Below are 16,534 nucleotides of genomic sequence, written 5' to 3' on the forward strand. Positions count from 1 at the left end.
AGGTCGTCCATGATCCAACAGTCCTGTATGACATGCTTTTTTATATATGTCATCAGTTTGGCCAGAGCTAGCCATGCATATAATTCACCGACATCAATGGATGCCATCTCGTTATGTTGGCTCGTCACAGAAAGGGAGGTCAAGCCATTGTAAAGAGATTTCCTGGTGATAGTAATCTTGTGCCCCAGGTATTCCATCACGGACAGTAAAAAAAAAAATGCCAAGAAATATCCATGATGCACGAGTTGGCTATTCCCAGAAAATCTGCTCAAATACCTGCCTGAGGATCATCAAAAGCAGCTGCAACATACTGAAACCCTTTCCTCTCCTCTCACACAATAGTTTTGATTTTCCCCCCCACTTGGCGTGTGGGAACTGGGGCAATAGGCACGTGCACCACGTACACCTCGTCCACAGAAATTACATAAATCTCTATCATCATTTAGGAGTCCGTATTCCTCTTCGAAATCTAAGTGCATTGTCATTAGTGTTATGTCCCGGTTGCCTCAAGAGAGTAGATAGATTAGGTTTTGCATTACTTATTTGGCAGGGGACACCTTCTCATACTCGTCTATGTCATTTAAGTAGTTTCAGCAACTACTTATACATAATCATGTTAACACCTTGCCAACGGCCATACCACGTTGAGTACACCGCTTCCCGTCCGATCAGCGAAGTTAAGCAACGTTGGGTCTGGTTAGTACTTGGATGGGTGACCGCCTGGGAACACCAGATGCTGTTGGCAACCCTACGTGTCAAGTGGGGTTGGTGGAGGATTAGTGTCCCTCCCTGTAAAACAATTAACCCTAAGCCCTTGGCCACCCCGTTTGGGATACATGGCGTCTGGCAATGAATGATGATGATGTTAACACCTTCTAAACCATAACAAAGTATAATCAACAGTACAGACAAACAATTCCCAACGTCACTGACTCCATGATTGCAAGTGATCACCGGCTAGGTCAATATGGAAGTGGGGCTATCAACTTTGTCTATCAACTTGCACCTTTCCTTCTTGATGGAAGTTTGCTCTCATTCTGCCAGTCCCAAAGAAGGGTGACCATTCCCAGCCCTCTAAATATCGCCCAACTGCTTTAGCAACCTATATTTCAAAACTTTTCGAGTCTATTCTTAACCACAAATTTTTAAAGCAACTTTCCTATCACAACCTTCTTTCTGATCATCAGTATTGGTTCCGCCAGGGACGCTCCACTGGCGATCTTCTCACCTACCTTTCAGACTCCTGGTCATCCTCCTTTCGGGACTTTGGCGAAAGCTTTGCCTTTGCATTTGACATCTCATAGGCTTTCGATCGAGTCTGCCATATATCTTTAATTTCCAAACTACCGTCTTACGGTTTCTGTCCTTCTATATGTGCCTTCATCTCTAGCGTCCTTTCTGGTCGTTCTATAGCTGCTGTTGCAGATTGCCACCGTCCTTCTCCTAGAGCTATCAATAATGGTGTTCCTCAGGGCTCTGTCCTATCACAAACTCTGTTCCATATATTCATCAACGACCTTCTAACCTATACATCTAATCCTGTCCACTCATACGCTGCTGACTCCACCCTTCACCTTTCATTCGCTTCCTGCAGCATCCATCTCAGCTGTTACTTCAACAAACAAAAGATAAGGCTATGACACACCTAATGACCTGGCTCATATCTATGTTTGGGATAAAAATCACCTTGTTGTTTTTAATGCATCATAAACTCAGTTCTTACATCTAACATCCCGACAAAATCTCCCACAGGAGTACCCTCTAATTTTTAACAATATACAGCTCAATCCTGCTTCATCTTTAAACATAATTGGGGTTTCATTCCCTAGGGATATATCTTGGGAATGAACATATTACCCTACCTCTCTTGTAAAATCTGCTTCCAAGAGACTGGGTGTGGTAAGCCGACTCCATACCTTCTTTAGCCCTGCACAGATGTTGACTTTATGCATTGGTTTTATTCACCTCTGTGTAGAATACGGTACAACACTCATGTTTAGGGAGGCTCCCCACACACACTCTTTCAATAGGATGGAGTCAAAGGCTCTTTTCTGTCGCTACTTCAGTGGTCCCTTCTCCTCCAAATTGTCTGTTTGCCTCCCTCCACCACTCCAGGGAGCATGTAGCACCCTTGTAGCAACAAACTCTCATCCATTTTCTGTCCAGCTCTCTAATGCAACAGATAACCACCACTCCCAGTCCTTCATGTATGCAACAAGTCAACTCTGGAACTGTTTCTCTGTCAGTTTTTCTTACTGCCTACGATCTCCAGTCTTTCAAAAGGTGTGTTCAGGCATCTCGAAATGAATGGATCTTGAATTTGGCTCTCTGTTATCTTGTTTTTGTTTTTCTTCCTGGAGGGAGCAACTTGCAGGCCCCTGGCCTTTGGTTCCTTCTTCCTTGGATTTAATAAAAAATGCAAAGACCAAAAGTAGCATATTTTCTGACATCTCTCCCGTGATAGTTGTTGACGCACCGTACATAAGCTCTTCATGATATTATTCTTCATTAGTTATATTAATATCCAAGATATGCTTTAGTGCGATAAATGCAGTAAAGCAGATGCTAGAACCCATAAGCCAAACTGGGTATGACAGCGTTCATCACATACATACAAGTCTTTAGCTGCACCTTTGGTTTGATACCCATATAGTTTAGTGTTCTAAAAGAACAATGCTTCATCTGAAAAATGCTGAAGAAAATCTGCAAAGTTTTTCATATGAAAGTTGTCAATTGTTTAAGTCGAAATCGTGCAGAGACGAGACCGCTGGTCAAAATGCCACTATGGCGACAGCTCTAAAGTATCGCTTGCGATAGAAAGCGTAGGACTTCATTTTCTTTAATTCATTTTGTGGGGTACTAAGTCAGTGTGTACCAGCTGCGTTTGTGATTTTGAAAATATATAAAGGATCACATAGAAATTATCAAAATATAGTACATATTAGGGAAAAAGACAAAAAAGCAAAATAGTGGTGTGTGGTGTGGCAAGAGTAACAACAAAGAAGAAAGGTACAGCATGGTGGGATGAGGAGGTTAAGAGAGCGGTGTAGGAAAAGAGGAAGAAGTGGCTAAAGTTGTTACAGGATAGGGGTTCAGTTGAATTAAGAACTGAGTATACTGAAAGCAAGAAGCATGTGAAGAGACTAGTGAAGAGGAAAAAGGAGGTAAACGAGGATCTATGAAGAGAAATGAATGCAAACTACTCTGAAAATAGGAAGTTATCCTGGAAAGTGTTGCGGAAATGTAGAAGTGAAAGCGAAAAGAAATGTGATGGTGTGAAGGATGCAGGTGGTAGATTATTAACCCATGGAGATGAAGTAAGGACCAGAAGGAAAGAATATTTTGAAAGCCTGATGAATGGGAATAGAGAGAGCAGAGCGGCTATGAACATGATTGGTTTTGGGGCTGTGCAGAGAAGGAATGCAGTGCAGGGGGCGTGACACTCACACAGATGAAGAGTGCTGTGGGGTGGCTGAAGAATGGGAAAGCAGCTGGGCTTGATGAGGTGTATGCAGAGATGCTTAGAAGTAGTGGAGAGAGTGGAATGAAGTGCTTGTTGGAGATATGTAAGAAGGCATGGATGAGTGAACTGTGCCTGCAGAATAGAAAAAGCCTGTGATCGTACCCCCGTACAAAAATAATGGTGAGCGAAATGACTGCAAGAATTATCGTGGCATAAGTTTATTGAGTGTGATAGGGAAGGTATATGGAAGAATTGTTACAGAGAAAGTAAGAGAGATGTCACTAAAGTAAGAGAGATGTCAGAAGTCCCAGTGAGTGATGAACATGGTGGCTTTAGGAGTGGTAGAGGATATGTGGATCAAATATTTGCAGTGAGACAGATAGCAGACAAGGCTTGTGAGAAGGACCATTAGGTGTTTATGGCATTCATTGATCTGGAAAAAGCATATGACAAAGTAGACAGAGAGGGATTGTGGAAAGTTTTGCGCATGTACAGTGTAGATGGTATGCTGCTAGGTGCTGTCAAGAGATTTGATGATGGTAGCGAAGCATGTGTAAGGGTTAATGGGCAGCTAAATGAATGGTTCACGATGTGTGTGGGCGTTCGACAAGGTTGTGTGATGTCCCCATGGTTGTTCAATATATATATGGATGGGGTGATGTGAGAAGTTAAAACACGAGTACTGGAGAGAGGGATGGCGTTGGTAATGAATGGGTATGGATGGAATATCTCAAATTGTTGTATGCTGATGATGCAGTAGCCTACTGCTTGCAAGTACCGGACAAGAACTTGGTAGGCTAGTGTAGAGTTTTGCTGATATCTGTAAGCGTCATGCCTTAAGAGTAAATGTAGAAAAGAGTAAAGTGATGGTTACTGAGAGAGAAGGTGACTCCCAGTGTGATGTTACAGTGAATGGAGAGAGACTTGAATTGGTGACAGAGTTCAAATACCTTGGTACAGCGATAGAAAAGAGAGGAAAATGTGCAAAAGAAGTGGAAAGTATAGTGACACAAGGAAGAAAAGTAGGTGGTGCAATGAAGGCCTTGATAAGAAACACAGGCTTGAGTGTTGCAGCTGCACGAGACTTACATGAGGGAGTGTTAGTGCCAACTTTAGCATATGGATGTGAGACTATGGTGTGGCATGAAAATGAAAAGTCAAGAGTTTGAGCAGTGGACAAGGGACTGCTGAGGAATGTATGTGGAGTACAGAGGGTGGATAGGATACGAAATAACGTGATTCATGAAAGGTGTGGTGTGAGGAAGTTGATGGACACCAGAATCGAAGAGAGTGTACTGAGATGGTATGGTCATGTGGAGAGAATGGATAACAATAGAGTGGTGAAAAAGGTATACCTGAACGAATTTGCAAGAGGGAGGAGGCGAGGTAGGCCAAGGAGAAGGTGGAGAGATAACTGTGAAGAGAGGATTGGAAGTCAGTGATGTACTGTCACCTCTGCAATCCAGACTTTTACATGGTCAAAAGGGGCAGAAAACAAGTCACTATTAATGACCACTGTGTGCTGGAACGGTCAGGAACTCAGATTGATGGAGACTCTCTCCCAATAGCGGCCTCTTCGGTTGCGTTTATTAGATTTCAAGTGGCCAAGTTAAGAGTGGTAGCATGCCAAAATGATGGGGCCAGTCTCCAACTAGGCCAACCCAAGCCCAACCTTCGCAGTTTCCCAGAATGCTTCTAAGTTACACGTTAATAAACTAATAGATAAGCTCTATACCACCAGTTCTCAAGGGTTATACAAACTATAAAGTTCGAATGGGAGGAAACGTGTATTAACAAGGCCAAAAAGTAGAAATCTTCCCCAGCTACTTGCTTTGCAGATTAAAGATGAATCAGTTGGCACATTGTTCGAAAAATATATCTCTATATGGTCCTAATATCAAATGCACAAAACTTAGCTCCTCTGTCCCGGTCCAATGTGTTTCTTCACAATCGTCCCTCTGAGCACAAATTTCACTGGTCCAGTCCTCTGCCACTCCCGACTTTAACTTCCACAACTGGGATCTTGATTCACTGGAACTTCGACCTCCACGCCTGGACTTGGACTCACTCACTGGTACTTAGACCTCCACGCTTGGATTTTGACTCACTGGAACTTCGCCCATCACGCTTGGACCCGCTAGAAGTTAATATGAATAATGAATAACTATTCTCCCCATGCAAGTAATCCCTTCACCTGATCAGGAAGGTCTCATAATAAAGAAACATTAGTTACAACACTCGGCATCTCAAGTAATAATAGAATAACACATGGCACCACAGACACACTGGTCTGCTCAAAATAATACTTATTGTAGGGATAACATGGAAGAAAAAAAATACTGTAACATACACAGTAAGCATAAATAACTGTAACTCTAAGCATGAAAATCATCACTGCATCAGTATCATTGTGCCTCACAAAGTAACTATGTGAACATTTACTCACAACATAGCCCTAATAAGTACTGAATTACAAAGTCATTCCAACACAATAATAAATAATTCACAGTCCCAAGGCACCTGATACTTGGCCTACAAAAATCACACATTTATCTGAGGCTCAGTAGCTAGCATTTCGTATTCTAGTTACTAAATAATATATAAGGTACAGTACACAAAAATATGGGAAATACCTCACTATCCAGCTCAAAAATGTAGGGGAGGTGAGCGGGAACACAGGACTCACTACTCCAAAGGCTAATGGCGTCACCGTTACACACTTCCTGAGGAACGACAACACGATTCTATCCGAGTCCGTTTCTTAATTTCGTCACTATTATCGCTCGTGGGATATCACTATTCGCGCTTCAACATATCAGACACAATATTAATATTAAATTACAGAATTCCTTGGAGGGGGGGGGGGAGAGGATGACGACCGTACCGACCAACTGCCATCTATCACGGCCGGTAAGCGAGTGAGATGCCAAAACTGCGTGAGTGATGCAAAGGGGAGGGGGGAATGACGGTGTACGTAATTTAAGATTTTAATTATTACAGACTCGAGATAGACTCAGTGTGATGTCTTGCCCCTTAGAATCGATTACTCAAAAAAAATAACATCCTCTAGTTAAAATAATTACTCAACATCACCTCTCACTTTATACCTTTACATCGAAAAATAATGAAAATTATCGTGCTTTACATCACTTTGCGCACGCGTACATTATGCTGGATTATGTGAACAAAGGCACATGTTACCATCTCACTCGAGTGTTATATTATAAAGAGACTTAATACTAGTAAATTACAGTAGGAAAAAAAAGTGACATCAACTAGGTAACTTAATCTACGTTCTGGCAACGTCTGCATGGTAACAGCCATGCCTCGGCCACTCTCTCTCACTTAACCGAACTTTTGGTCATTTAAATTAAACTAGATACAACTCATTATCACTTCCGGGCACTACAGTGAGGCTAGGAAACTGACAAGAGATCGAGCTGGCTGGATGAATGTTGTGAGAAGTGCATGGTCGGGGATTTTGGCACCCCATTTTAAAGAGGCAGCGTCAGGATTGATTCAGATACGTTTGTGTGAAGCTGCAGAGCTTGGTGAATGTTTTTCGGCGTATCCGATAGAGCCAGGACTCCGGGGGCTTGAATGATGAGTGAATGGAAGCGTGGCCCGTTGGATTAGGCAAATTTGGGCTGTCTGGACATTGTTACTCCTCACCCTGCCCTTGGGTGGGAAAGGAGGTCTGGTTGATGATTATGATGATGATGATGACAAGGAAAAGCCAATCAGCTTATTTTGGGGGTCAGCCACTTCAAAAATGCATTATTTGAAGAATTTGCCCCCCCCCAAAAAAAAAAAAGCGAACTTAGCAACTCATCCAGCAGGACAGACGACACAGGATGGTTTTTGTTTATAGTCGGAATGAACGATCTTCAGCCGTGTCGTGCTAATATTTCGTATCGAAGAATTGTTACATGTTTCTTATAAGCCTATCTAATCTTGTTTTGCTGGATAAACACATGAAATGGAAGAAAAATAATGCTTATCGATATTTAAGAAAGGAAATAATAATATCCGTCCCCATGCAGAGATGGCAGACTCAGACTATCAGTTTTTTGCATCTATTTGACTATTTTATACCCTATCTTCCTTATAACAGTTAGTAAAAATACTATAATATCTCCCTTTTTTACTGTGACACAGAGGGCACAAAAAGAACGGGGTTTAGTTGACCGACTTTGATGTCGAAAACTAAGTAATCTGATTAGTGACATCGGGAATTGAAATTTAGCTTTGGATGGACGTTTCGTTGAGAAAGCCTTGACGAAGGCAATATTTCACTTACGGTATAGAGTAAACAAAAAATAATGGATCTCCGAAGTTCAATAAAATCACCTGGCAGTTGTAAGAATCACCCCCCTCCTCCCAAAAACAACAACAGACGCTGTAATATTTAGGTGGCTAATGTACACTTTTGAGCAGTGATATCTGCCAACCCTCTAATTTTTTCCATGAGTTCAAGGAAATCGTAGCAAGCGTTCCACACTGAATAAATGGTCATTGTCCAGTGCTGAGTTGGTAGTTCAGAGCTTTGATGGACTGAACAAGGAACAATGCTAAATGATATTATTACTTGTGTAGTCCATATATTCACTATATTTCGTTCATTTTAACCTGTCCCAGATTTTTTTTCCTTTTGCATCTTATTTCACACAGCTCAGTGACAGAATAACAATTCTGTGATTATACATCCTTTTATAACATTGCTTCATATAGTGTTGATAGCTTGCTACAGCTTAGCATTCAAGACTCTGGAGAGATGGTAATTTTAGGCCAAGTTAAAATGAACTGAGTAGAGGAACTGGTCATTTATCCGTGAGAAACCCTGGCTACGACTTAGTCACGACGAGAGAAAAACAGTGTCTCACGAGTGTACCATAAGTGGCAATAAACTGGAAAAGATTTAATACTAGAAAACATCCAAATCATCTTGAAGACGGCCCAATGTGATGAACAGACTATAAGTGGAATTAACTTCATACACTTTTTCTTCGTAAATTCTTGCTACCGCTAGAAAATTGTACTCATGAAACACTATTCAGACTGAGGGGTTAGTTATAGCTGTCCTTAATGAAAGGGGTTAACTCATAGGCTCTGTTAGACACAACTTTCACTATAAGAGTTCTCCAAAGGCTACATCAAGCTGTCCATGCATGAGCTACAAGAAATGATAAATTACACCCTTGTATTTTTGAAGGAACAGAGATATTTCATTGTCTGAAACTTTAAACGTATTGTGCAGGTACAGCATGTTGGTCCACTTGCCGTACAGCCATGACGGTGCCCGGGTGCTGCAAGTGGCCTCCTGGACCCCTGCCACTGGCTTACGTTTTCTCACATCTCTCACCCTTTTCCCGGAGAAATACACCAAGTAATGTGTACAGATTACCTACTATTTTAGAACTGGAGTGTATCTTATGTACTCTGCCGATATTTTGGGGAATTACACAACTGGAGAAGTATAAGTAATGTATCCAAATTACTGACAAGTATAAACTGGTCTATTCTCGTTTTATTCTAACATGGCCTAAAATTGTCATCTCTTCATCTTCATTGCTAATGTGCAACAAGAGATTAACACTAGAATATGGTGCCAGTCATGAGGAAGTGGTTATGGAAATTACTTACAACCATAGCGTTGTATTTTTCTGCCAGTGAGATATGTGAAATATGCTGCAAAAGGCAGAAAATCTAGAGCAAGCTAGTGTAAAAAGAAGGCATAACTTGTAGCTTGCAGTATACATGTTATAGGAAATGTAATCAAAGACAACCTCGAGCATATAAACAATTATTTAAATGAAGTAAATATTAGTAATCAGCTAATAAATAATCATAGGCGTCATCTGTTCTCTAAAACTAGGGGGGGACAGAGGTTGCTAATTTTGGCAAGCTAAGCACGCCTATACGGTTATATTTGGTGCATATTAAGGATATATTAAAATGAATATATGACATTAAGTGAAAAAAAACTGTCATCTCAGATCTTAAATAAGCTGTCTGGAGTACCCTCAAAGAGTACTTAGGGTACCGTATATTTGGCTTCATTTATCATTTATTGACTAGCCCAAGCAGGCCATATAGCACAGTACATACAGACTTTTAACAAAAGAGAAACATTAAAAAAAAAATGCTTTCCTTGTTTTACTGACTATAATCCAGGATTTATAATAGAATAGCAAGACTCAACATGCATTCCATTGCATTTCTTTGTGACTAGCACCATATTCTAGTGTTAAGCTCAGTACCCATATTTAAGATGGAGATGGGGTTTCTGTACCTAAAAGTGAACAGAGTATATGCACATATTTCTCTCTTTTCATTGCAATTTTCTACTAACTCAAAATTAGGACTTTTTAAAACATTTATATCAAGTATATTATCCCCTGTGAGGTGTGGGGACCCAAGGCTTTCGTAATCTAAACAGACTGGCCTTGGGTTCTTTCTTCCTTGAATTAAAAAAAAAAGAAAAAGGTGACCAGCCTACACCCCTAACAGCATTACAACAGAAAAACCTCCAGTCACCTCTTGGAGATTCAAACCTGCATGGAAAAGAAGACCATCATCCTAGCTATAGTTCTTTTACACTAACTTGGCCTAGATTTCCATTCTTTTGCAATTTATTTCACATAGCTAGAAAAAGACACTGCTATGGCTCTGCATCCATTCCACAGCACTTTTTTGTGATTAGCATCATTTTCTAGTGTTAATCTATTGTTACAACTCGAATTCAAGATGGAGAGATGGCAAGATTGGGCTAAGTTAGAGTAAAACCAGGTCAGCACCCACAAACAACTAAGACAAGATAGTACAGTAATTCCTTCAACATAATACTTCCTTCACCACAGTCTGGTTACAAATACTCTCAGTTTTGTCCTGATAATCCTCCACTTCTTCACTTATCCTTCACAAAATCAGCAATGGAAATGTAACGAAGATAAGCCAATGGAAACTAAGCCTGGAAAGTTTGTCTAATCCATAATATACAAATACTAAATGGCTTGTTGGTCATTTTGCACTATGGCACCGAATGCAGATGAATTATGCGATGATATTCCTTCACCTTTATCATTCTCTTTCTGTGTCTGCCCCCTCTCTTCCTATTTCTCCCATTTTTCTTGTCACTTTTTATTACTCCTCTTTCCTTTTCAGGTGGCTTTACATTAAGTGACAAGCCTAATGGTTTCCTGTAAGCCAGGAAACCATTTACAATGCTGGGTGGTAACCATATAACCAACCCATACGTGTTCCCTACGTGTGAACAAGTAAGTTGGTGGAGGGTTAGTGCCCCTCCCCGTAAAACAACTAACTCAAAGACAAACGGCCACCCCTTACGGCATTATGGCGTCTGGCTTACGAGGCTCCTATGCACTTCTTTCCCAGTGTATACTCATGCATGTGGCATATTAGTTCTCACTTGTTTAATATTAACATGATTGCAACTTATGTCATCATTTAACATTCATCTGTCCATCATCCAATCCCCTTCCGCCCTATCAGGAGCACAGCAGCCCAGGGAATATTAAATGCATGTGTATGATGAGATGGAGGATTAGAGTGGAGAGGTATATGAGAGAGAGATTTCCCATGTCATTCTATTTCCCATGATAGGGAGCACCTATTATTTACTTTTACCGTTGCCTTTTGTCATTCTGTGCCATTCGTAATTCAGATTAGTCTAGCCCGTATCTTGTGCGCACACAAGAGCACTTTTGTGCCGCCAGAAAAAAACACTTATTCAACATCCTTATGTCCTATTCGTGCTGAATAATGAAGGTTACAAAACTCACAATGTGGCTTGGCGGATGCCTAGTTTGTCAACAACCACACTCTCTATTTTTTTTTTCTTACCTCTGATAATCATCTCACCATAATTTCGTATGCCTATCACAATGCATGGCTGTTCACTACGAATTTCTATATAGCATTACTACACATTTATAACGATATAACTTACCTAAACTACGTGTTACAATGAATAGTAAGAAAAACTTGGGCACACGCAGTGCAATTTGTAAACACTGATTCAGCTGATGGGCAGTCATGCTCTACAGAATATTGTAATTGTGAATGGTAGACTCAAAGTGGCTCTAAATATTTTTATGCAAAATATATCCCACCTACATTTATTAAGCAAGTCTAGCCACTGTTGTTCTGTAGAATTGTAAATATCAGTTACTTCACTCCAGCGTCTAGTTCTAGTATATAAAACTCAATGGAAAAAGTGGGGGGGACAATCAATATGTTGTCCCCTCTGAATGAAAAGTGGGGGGGATATGTCCCCCCCGTTCCCCCCCCCCCGCTGATGACGCCCATGTAAACAGCTAGTAAAATCTGTCATGCAGTTCCTTGAGTTGCACTGAATAATATCGTGGAAATTATTTTCCCTAAGAGAGAAATACCTGTGTGTAACGGTATGTGTGCACCTTTTAAATATAATTGTCCCTGTTAAAAGTGGAGGAAAACTCCAGAAAACGTTAATTGCTAGGTCATGCGGTTTAATAAGCCAGGGGTTTGCTCTAGTTTCTGGTTAATAATCTCTATTATTTATAAATTAAATGCTGCCGCATTTAACCTTTAGGGACATCTATAATGAAAATACGTGTGTAAATACTGTACTTAGACGGATAGGAATATTCCACTGTACCTGACTGCGCATGGCTAGTATGGTAGCGTGGAATATGGAAGAAAGTGTGATATTATAATTTATATAAAATGGATATTTGGCCTTAGTTTTCATTCAAAACTAAGAATAACTTGTAAAGTGAGACCTTCCCTGCAAATTTCATGAGGTGATTCATTGAATTTAAGTAATTGTATTTAAATAATGTTTGGCATCTCTGAATCCTATGAGGGAGGGAGATTCGCCATTTCTCGGTCAGTTACTGAAGTTCGTTCTAGCTGCATGCTGTAAATAAGTTGCACCAGGATGCTTGGATAGACCCACGCATCCCAACCATGACTGCAAGCCCAACGTCATCTGACATTCCACCTATATCTAGCTAAGTATCCTAATAGATCTGGCCAAATTAAGGGGAACTAGTTAGAATATAAAAAGAAAATAATAAGTGAGTTAGTGTTAGTTATATAGGCATTAATAAAATCAGAACAATATGTAATAGTTATATGCACTAATATAATCAGAGCACAATATGCAATAATCGTGTGGATATGTCTGGTATCAGGAAAAGAAACACAAAGCATCCCCTAGCCCAGACTACCAAGAATATCAAACATATGATGTATGTCAAACAAAGGACGTAACTCCCAGAAGCCAGTCAGCTACGTGATGGAAGCATGCTAAAGACTATACACACACACACATTCACACATACATGTCAGTAAGCTGCAAACCAGGCTGTAATAAATACCCACAAATCAGTTGTAGTAGTCAGAAAGAGATTGGAGGCAGAAGAAGTAGGAGATTGGAGAGAGAAGAAGAGGCAGCCATTAAGAGATTAGCTGTCAATCTGATAATCAGTGGGTCACATCACACAATTGCAGGGGTAGGCCGTGATTAATATAACTGTTTCACAATAAAACCTGTACCCTAAAGTGTCTGTACCTCACCTTCACTTACAACATAGAGAAAGAGAAGGGATACAGAGAAAGACCTGCCTCGAGACTAGAGAGGTAAAACGCACAAATATACAGTACACTCTCCACACTATCCAGCGCCTCACGACTTTCCACTGGTATCAGTCCACATTATTCTATACTGGTGGCAGGTGTCTCACCAATCTACAGCTATAATCCCTACTTCCTAAGCTATGTTAAGCTATGTCTCTTATTACCTACATTTGGCAGCAACAGTATTTTTTTTTTTTTTAGACAGAGAGATAATGAATGGAGGAAGGAAAAACAAAGGAAAAAAAAAATAGGTCCATGTGCCCAAAGCCATACTCCATTCATAAAATATTTATAACAACTGGATTTAAATTGAAGTGGATTAAATGTTTGTGGGAAGCAACTCTCAGAAAGTGAATTCTAGAGAGTAGTAGTTCTGGGGATAAATGAATTTTGATAAGCAGAGGTTTTGCATTGCGGGGGCGAGAGTGTGAGTTCATTGGCGCTCCCAGCTACCCGAGTATTTCGGGAGAAAATGTGAATGGGAGGCACAATTGAAGCCAGTTCGTCAGGAAACTTACTGTAAAAATATCGATAAAATAATGCTAAAGAAGCAACATCTCTACATACTGATAATGGAGGAAGGTCCCGCGTAATGACAGGATTATTGATTAATCTAATGACTTTATTTTGAACTTTGTCCAACTGCCTCAGTGCAACCGCTCCACATCCACTCCACAGTGGTGAACAGTATTCGACCTGAGAACGCACATGACTTTTGTATATTGTGGCCATCTGCACGTCAGTGAAGAACTCAAGAACTCTGTACATAAGTCCCAGATTTTTGGAAGCAATTTTAGCAAGGGATTTAACATAAGCTGTCCAGCTTAGGTTGGGTTTACGTTACCTGACACTGGTGGCAACGAGAGGTGGCCTGCGGTCCTACCGGACCCGGGTTCAAATCCCCGCTCGGGCAGGGAACAGTTTAAGGATTTGAACTACATGTAAAGCAGACTTTACCAATCTACCAGAAGACCCGCCGACATGTCGTAAAAGTACCCCCGCTAATACCACTACGCCAGTCTTGTATGAGACAGCCCTAGCATGTATTCAATATGGACGGTGGGTGTTAGCGCCGAAGTGGTGACATGTAGTGGTGTATGATATGTAGGAGGACTACTGGGCCTTGAGAGCAGGCTGTGAGGCCTATGCCCAGAGTCGAACACATGAAAAAAAAAAAAAAAAAAAAAAAACTTTCTCTACATAATCCACATGATTGGCATTGGTGGCACCGCCCTACCTTCCTCTTGACATTGGTGGCATCGGTAAAGAAGCTTACAAGCAGTAAGGAAGACGCAACTCTACAACGCAACTCTATGATGCAAATCTAAGACTCTATCAATCTATCTATTCCCAGACACCTTAATCCCGTATGGGGTAGCCACAAACAAATCACCTCCACATCGCCCTGTCCTCCGCCATTTCACTGTCCTGCTCCCAGCTCACCCCCCCCCCTCCCTCATATACCTCTCCACGCCATCCCTCCATCTCATACTTGGCCTCCCCCTCCCTCTCTCCCCCTCCACCTCATTCACATACACTCTCCTCGTCAGTCTCTCACTCATCCTCTCCACATGGCCACCTCAGTGTGTTTCTCCTAATCCTTCCTATCATACTCACATCCACACCACAACGGTCCTTCACATCCTCATTTGTCAGTTTGTCTCTCCATGTGACTCCACATGCTCCTCTCAAGTACTCATTTCTGCTGCTCTCACTCTTGACTTGTGTCCCTCCAACAAAGTCCAAGCTTCACTTCCATATGTTTGAGTTGGTGTCACAATATTGTCATGTAGTAACGTTTTCACTTCCACTCTCCCTTCCCTGTTCCTTATCACTGCATTCAAGGAACCAGCAAGCTTTCTTCCATGTTGTACCCTTTCCAGCATTTCACCCTCTAAACTTCCATCCTTACTCATCACACTGCTCAAATATTTAAATGTACTCACATTTTCCATATATATATGGATGGGGTTGTAAAGGAAGTATAAGGTAGGGCAGTGGATGTGGGGGTGGCCCTAATGAATGAGGGTGAGATTTGGAAGCTTCCGGTGTTGCTGTTTGCTGATGATACAGTATTGTTGAGTGAAGATGAATGGGAGTTGCAAGGTTTGGTGAATGAATTTGGGACAGTGTGTAGGAGGAGGAAGCTGAAAGTTAATGTAAACAAAAGTAAAGTTATGGTGTTTGAGAGGAATGAAGTCACAGAGTGTGCAGTAAGGTTGGATGGTGAGGATATGGAGAATGTGAGTGCATTCAAGTACTTGGGTAGTGTGATGAGTAAGGATGGAACTTTGGGGGATGAAGTACGTGAAAGGGTACAGCAGGGAAGAAAGGTTGTCGGTACACTGAAAGCAGTGATGAGAAATAGGGAGGTGAGTATGGAAGTTAAGAAGTCACTGCATGATGGTATTGTGATCCCTACCCTGACGTATGGAAGCGAGGCGTGGACATTGCAAGAGGGGAACAAGTCAAGAGTGAGAGCAGTGGAAATGAGTTACTTGAGAGGAGCATGTGGAGTGACGTGGAGGGACAGGTTGACGAATGAAGAAGTGAAGGAACGTTGTGGGGTAGATGTGGATGTGGTTGAAAAGATTAGGAGAAATACACTGAGGTGGTTTGGACATGTGGAGAGAATGGAGAATGAAAGACTGACTAAGAGGGTGTATGTAGGTGAGGTGGAGGGAGGGAGAGGGAGGGGTAGACCGAGGATGAGGTGGAGGGATGGAGTTGAGAGGTATATGAGGGAGGGGGGGTGAGTTGGGGGGAGGGGAGTCAAATGGTGGGTGACAGAGTGACTTGGAGGCGTTTTGTCTGTGGCCACCCTTTGCGGGATTAGGGCGTCGGGCTATAGATAGATAGATAGATAGACATTTTCCATTTCCTCATCCAACCTCACTGTACATTCACTGACTTCACTTCTCTTGAAGACCATAACTTAACACTTCCCTACATTCACCTTAGATTCCGTTTCTTACACACATTCCCAAACTCATCCACCAAGCCTTGCAGCTACCCTTCGTCTTCACTTAACAACACAACAGTACAGGAAGTTTCCAAACACTGCCCTCTCTCATTAGGGCCACTCCAACATCCACAGCCCTATCTTGTATCTCTTATAACCCCTTCCATATACAGATTGAACAACCATGGAGACATGACACATCACTGTTTCAACCCAACCTTCAAATAGATAAACTCACAGAGTTCACTATCCACACGCACTGCACCCTTAGCCCCCTCATACATACTCTTCATAGCATTCAACAACTTCTCATCTACCCCATATATTCTTAATACTTTCCACAGTCCTTGTCTATCCTGTTATATGCTTTCTCCAAATCCATGAAGGCCGCATACAACTAACTTCTCTAGAATCTTTTCCACTAAAGATCTAAGAATGAATATCTGATCTACACAACCTCTTCCCTT

The 16,534-nt window shown here is 41.4% G+C and overlaps 1 non-coding gene across 1 annotated transcript; it reads left to right on the top strand.

Moving 5' to 3' along the window:
- The first annotated feature begins 626 nt into the window (after positions 1–626).
- Positions 627–745, top strand: LOC145399910 (5S ribosomal RNA). Its single transcript, XR_013897357.1, has one exon. It is a non-coding gene; the product is annotated as a 5S ribosomal RNA (ribosomal RNA).
- The last annotated feature ends 15,789 nt before the right edge of the window (positions 746–16,534 follow it).

This window comes from Coenobita brevimanus, chromosome 50, assembly GCF_032717465.1.
Source record: "Coenobita brevimanus isolate Jiangsu-jjx chromosome 50, ASM3271746v2, whole genome shotgun sequence".
NCBI classification, from domain to species: domain Eukaryota; kingdom Metazoa; phylum Arthropoda; class Malacostraca; order Decapoda; family Coenobitidae; genus Coenobita; species Coenobita brevimanus.